Consider the following 6,000-nt stretch of genomic DNA (forward strand, 5'->3'; position numbering starts at 1 on the left):
GCATGAAGTCTGATCAAATTTTATTTTTGTTTCACCTCTAGTGTGTACAATGATATAGGAGGAAGGGCAGTAAACACTGAAAAATATTTGTCTTAAAATTAGGAATATGAAGCAGCATATCCTAATGGTAGTGAAAACTGTGAAAGATCTTTATCTGCGGTGGCGCTGCAGGTTGTCAATAAGAAGTGAATGCACTGCAGTTGCTGCTTTTAAAAATATGAAATTTTATAAACCTCGTCACTATGTATGTTACCAGAAAATGTATCTGCTGAGGACTACAGCATGCCTTACACAGTTTTTATTCTTTGGAAATGCTTTTTATTGTAATAGAAAACAATACTGAACTGCCTACATAAGTGTCTGCACGTAAACCTGAAAATATTTCCAGTCAGGATTTGCTAGGCGGTTTCACACACAATAAAATATCAGTGGTTGATTCTGGAAATTAGTAGAACAGGATTTTATTACAGATCATACAAAACGTAAAACTATGTAGAAAGTTGGCCCTTATAATTGTTATTTTTAATTTGTATTCTACAGAATAGTACATCAGAATTCTTAGATTTTAAGTGTCCTTTCAATGGAAGACATTCTTATGAGATATTGTCCAGGCTTGCTCAAAGACACAAGGTCAATGTCATTCTAACAGAGCTAGCCCATAGCTCAATGGTACTTAGACAGAATCTTAATGAAGATTTTTAACACATAATCCCTCTGAAAAGCTGTATTGTTTGGGTTCTGGGAACAGATTTTTCAAAAAAAGACACGTGTCTTAAAAATAATTTGACGCTTAAAAATGCAAAACTATTCAAGAGAATGTAAATACATTCTGAGACACTAGGATGAGCTTTTTAAACTTAAATATGCTAAAATGCTTCTGCTTGCTCACTGTATTGAAGAATGTGTGTGGTTCTTTCCTCAAAAAAGGTGACTGCATGAGCCAATGCTAGAGCTCTGACTATTTTTCATTCTCAGATGATATTTATTCTGCACCTTCTAAGATGTGACCTCAAAGTTCTGACCTTTGAGAAAACATTTTCTTGCATACAGGGAAGTCTCATGAAAAATTTCCGGGGAAAAGCAGTCAGGAATGACAATGCCTGTCTTAGATTTCAGTCATATGATGTGTTCTTGAGAAGGTATCTCACTGCTTTTTCCATCAGTTGATTGAACTACTTCCCTAAGTCTTAATATCTTTGTATACAGACGTAGTCTACACAGTAAGAAATATGGGCTTACTCTTGCACAAGAGAATGTATACAGTAATTGGTGTCAGAAATGGCATTTAGGAATAGTTTGATTATGAATAGGAAGGTGATGGAGCTGTCATAATTAGAGATGGAAACCAGACCTGACTATTCAATTTTTTAAGAATGTTGACATTTTTCTCAGTGGCATAGAGAATAAGGTACCTAATTCTAGGCCAGGCTCCACATGGTCCACTGTTGTGGTGATTCTTGAAATAGGCGAAGCTCCCCTAACCAAATCAGATCTTGTTAATTGAAAAGATGTTAAGAAACAAGACTGATTCCCCTCATATTTAGTGCTTAATTTAGAGCAAAGTGAAGTGTCTCTGCATGCTTTGAGCTGATTTGATCTAATTAGCATACACAGAGAAATTTTACATTCACCCATCTAATACAAGAAATTAATGCACTAAACTTAATTGATTTTTCAAGCAGTTAATTCAAATCTAGCAAGAATTCTGGCATGAATTGTACCTATAGTATTGTCTTGGGTTCTGAGATACCAGCTGGTCTTAAAACACAAGAATGAAATTTTCTTTATTGATCAGCTAAGTAAATGTAATCTAAAAAGAAGTATTTAATGCATATATATATTCCTGTATATACAGACACAACACAGATGTGCACAATCACAAAATAATATTTAAAATGTTTGGTTTTCAGCAAACTGAGACATCCGCTGGCCTGCACATCTTTGCTGTCTCTAGCTTGTGAAACTTGCTAAATCCCTGTAAAACTGGGGATTAGTTTACTTGTCTTTATTCAGCTGCTTAGTTTAGGCAATTATTTGATCAATTTATGTATTATACTTGTGAGTTAGAGAATAATACTACTTCAGTAACTGTAGTACACTGCCAAAAAACCCCAATGCTGGATTCCTCCTTGAGGATCTAAGAATTGTGCTTGAAAACCGTAAGTTAATAGTGTCTGAGAAACACGTGAGAAGGTTCTTCAGAAAACAGGATGCATACCACATGCACACCATGTATAGCTCTTAGGGGCTTTGGTTTAATTGGTTCTGAGCCAAGGAGAAGACATCCATCAGGATGTTATTTCTGATCAATGTTTTCTCATAAGATCTCTTCAGACCTCCACTGGAATTAAAATATTCTATGAATAATAGTTTGGCCACAAGAAATATTATTGCATACAAAGAAAATTGACCATGTTCTCTCTATCTCAAATTCCAGCATATTTGCACATTAAACAGTACAAAAACATAGCTCAAAATATCCATTTTGGCAGTACACTGGCTTCAAGATATAGAATATTTTCTCGAGAAGATAATTTTCCTCAAAAAAATATGATATCCCAGACTTACAAAAATATAACCACAGCAGAAAGACCAGTGGGCATATTCTGAGAAGCATACAGAGCCAAAAATATAATGTGAGAATTTGCATTGTGTAATGAATAAGTCACTTATCTTTCACCTGTGGGATGGCAGAGAAAGGAAATTCATGTCTCAAGATGAATTAATTTTTGCTAGCTGACTCATTAGTGAATAATTTGTTCACTTGCAAAATAGACATAATCAGCAAGAGTCTAGATTTTGGTCACAAGAGATAAAATTAATTGATGTATTTTGCCAGTAAATTAAGTAAAGCAAGTAAAATAAGATAATATATAGAGTGCAATATGACAGTAGGAAAAAAGCCCAAAAGACAAATCTGAGACAAGTCTGCATTATTCATGTTAATAGCACCCATACTGAAAGTTTCCTAGAGGCTGTTTTTGAGTTTATTATATCTAGTTGCTCAAACTAAATTTCCATACTGTAAGTCAGTTTTAGAAAAACTGTTCTGCCATTTGTCAGAATGAAATTAGATTCTGCAATATATTTTTAGCTCCACTAACTATTTTTTAATACATTTGTTAATTGGCTTGGGGACTTCTGGGGCATTTTTCATTAGGAAGGTGTGGGGCAACAAAGGCATGAGCATTTAGTTAAGTGATAAAAAATTAGAAAAATCTGAGTTTTTACAATACATGATTATTCAATCCTTGCTAGATTTTGACAGGAAAATGATCTGCAGATTCCACCTACCTCCTACTGCCATTCCAGGTCTGAGGAAGATTTCCTATGCAAGAGCTGTTCCATCTACTGTAGAACTCTACTGTACAGCCCTCTTATCTATCTAGTAGCAGAGGAGGATATCCCACCACTTCTCATATCTGTCTCTTACACAAAAGCATTTAGTTGAAGAGATAATATTTTTAAATATATGCTTAATTATTGATTATAAAAATATTATTTAATTCCTTGGAGATAAGAACCCGTAGTACAAATGGATTATGATAGATGAATAGCAAGAACAGAGACAAAAATGCACAGAACAATGTGTGCAAAACAGCAAAGTGATGGCTTCTGACTGTGACAATTGTTTGCAGTTTTGATAATGATCAAGGTTGAGTTTTTCTTTTAATTCTAGAGATACACTGGGGAGAAGAAAGGGATTGTAAAAAAAGAGCCTTGGGGGATCCTATACAGATAAGTAAGCTAAGCCTACCTATACTTCCAAAGCTAAACTAAATTAAGTGTTACAGATAAAATTTATCCAGCACTTATAATCTCTTATTTAGAGGACTGTGTTACTCTGTACCTTTGATCATGCAGCATAAGGACTTTTAAATTATGAGAGTGCATAATTTTGAAGGAAATAATGCTAGAAAGAATTGGGGATGAGAACATGGTCACAAATGGGACAAAAGCTGAGTTGCCAAACTGACACACAATACAAAAGAGACCCAACAGAAAGCGTTTTTACAACTATACCTAAACATGTAAATCAGCATGAGAATATCAAGAAGTACTGCTTACATTGTTTTTTCAAATACTGACGCAGTCTCCAGACTCTGTCTTCCACTATTTTCGGTTTCCTCTTCTTTTTTTAATCCTATATGCTTATGAGAAAGATAATTTACAAGGCAACTCAACTCTTTGCTCTTGTAAACTTGCTAACTAGGAAAATGGTTCACCAGGTATGTTATGTTGATTTTCTCATACACACAGTCAACAGATGCCAGAAAATAGGCATGAAAGTCTTTAATATGCTACCAAGGATAAATTCTGACAATTTCTTCCTCAAATTTTCTTTTGTTTGTTTGTGGGTTTCTTTAATAGACAATTGGAGTGCTTTTATTTGTCCTTCATAAAGACATAGAGTCTGATAATAACTTGTCTATATCAAAGTATTCTATTTATGCATTTTCTACCACAAGAAAAAGGACATCTAAAAGGGAGCTACCTAACACCAGTTACAGCAATGTATTTTCAGGGATCTCAAGTTCAAATGAAGACTCAGACTGTCTACATATCTATAAACATATGAAATAAACTATGAGAATCTAGCTTAAAATGTTACAATATTAACCAAGATGAAGAGAAATTCATTGCTTTTACTTTTCTGTATTCTGAATGTGAAGAGTTTTTAATTTTTATTGTTTGGTTTGGTTTTTTTTTTTTTAGTATGACATTCTGCCAGCCTAGGAATTAAAAATCAAAAAATCAAAAAATCATTGTATTAGACATTAGGAAGCAATAGCATAGTCACTGTTATGAGTCTGAAATTGTTTTAAATATATAAGTTATTTTCAGGAATAATCCAAGGAGATCCTTAAAACCAGAGCAAAATTAATGATGTTACACAGAATTTCAGCAGGAATTATTTCCATGCTTGCAGTTCCCCAGTGCCTTCACAGCTTTATAGAAGTACTTTAGCAACACTTAGCAGTGGAGAACATGAAGCAGCACATCTTAAAGAGCTGTTTAAAACTAATTAGCAACATTAATTCATGTACGGGTTCTGAAATTTTTTATGTATTTATATATATATATTTATTATATATTTCAAAAGACTAAGAGCTAGCTAATCTTGGTTTTACCCAACCTTCAGAATATTATCTTCAGTATGACTCTGAAGAAAAAGCTTATGCATTTTTGATAGCCATAGTACCTCTAAAAGCTGAGAAAGTGTATTTAGTTCACTTACACAGTGCAGCATTAGGAAGTAGTACACCTTAGCGGTGACCACTCAGACTCAGAAATTAAATGTATTTTTTGAATCAGTTTCTAAAATCATCACTCTGTCTCCTAATATTTGTCTTAAGTAGCACAGGTACCAAATAGCTTTGATTTTCAGTCCTCATGATCCTACACTGTAAGTGTAGAATTACAGTTGGGTCCTTTCCAACCCAACTATTCTATGATTCTATGATCCTACACTTACAGTGTAGGATCATAGAATCATAGAATAGTTGGGTTGGAAAGGACCTCAAGATCATCTAGTTCCAACCACCCTGCCATGGGCAGGGACACCTCACACTAAACCATCCCACACAAGGCTTCAGCCAACCTGGCCTTGAACACTGCCAGGGATGGAGCACTCACAGCCTCCCTGGGCAACCCATTCCAGTGCCTCACCACCCTAACAGGAAAGAATTTCCTCCTTATATCCAATCTAAACTTCACCTATTTAAGTTTTAACCCATTACCCCTTGTCCTGTCACTACAGTCCCTGACGAAGAGTTCCTCCCCAGCTTCCCTATAGGCCCCCATCAGATGCTGGAAGGCTGCTATTAGGTACCCACGCAGCCTTCTCTTCTCCAGGCTGAACAGTGAAACAAGGGGGACAGAAAATCACAAAATGGAATATAAAAACCTTTAGAATCAGTTTTAAGTAATGCTAAGTTTGATGGCTTTGTAACAGTAGCAATGGAAAATTACTAAAGTGCATGGTACATAGAAAAAAAA

The sequence above is a fragment of the Lathamus discolor genome, chromosome 1, assembly GCF_037157495.1.
Source record: "Lathamus discolor isolate bLatDis1 chromosome 1, bLatDis1.hap1, whole genome shotgun sequence".
NCBI classification, from domain to species: Eukaryota; Metazoa; Chordata; class Aves; order Psittaciformes; family Psittacidae; genus Lathamus; species Lathamus discolor.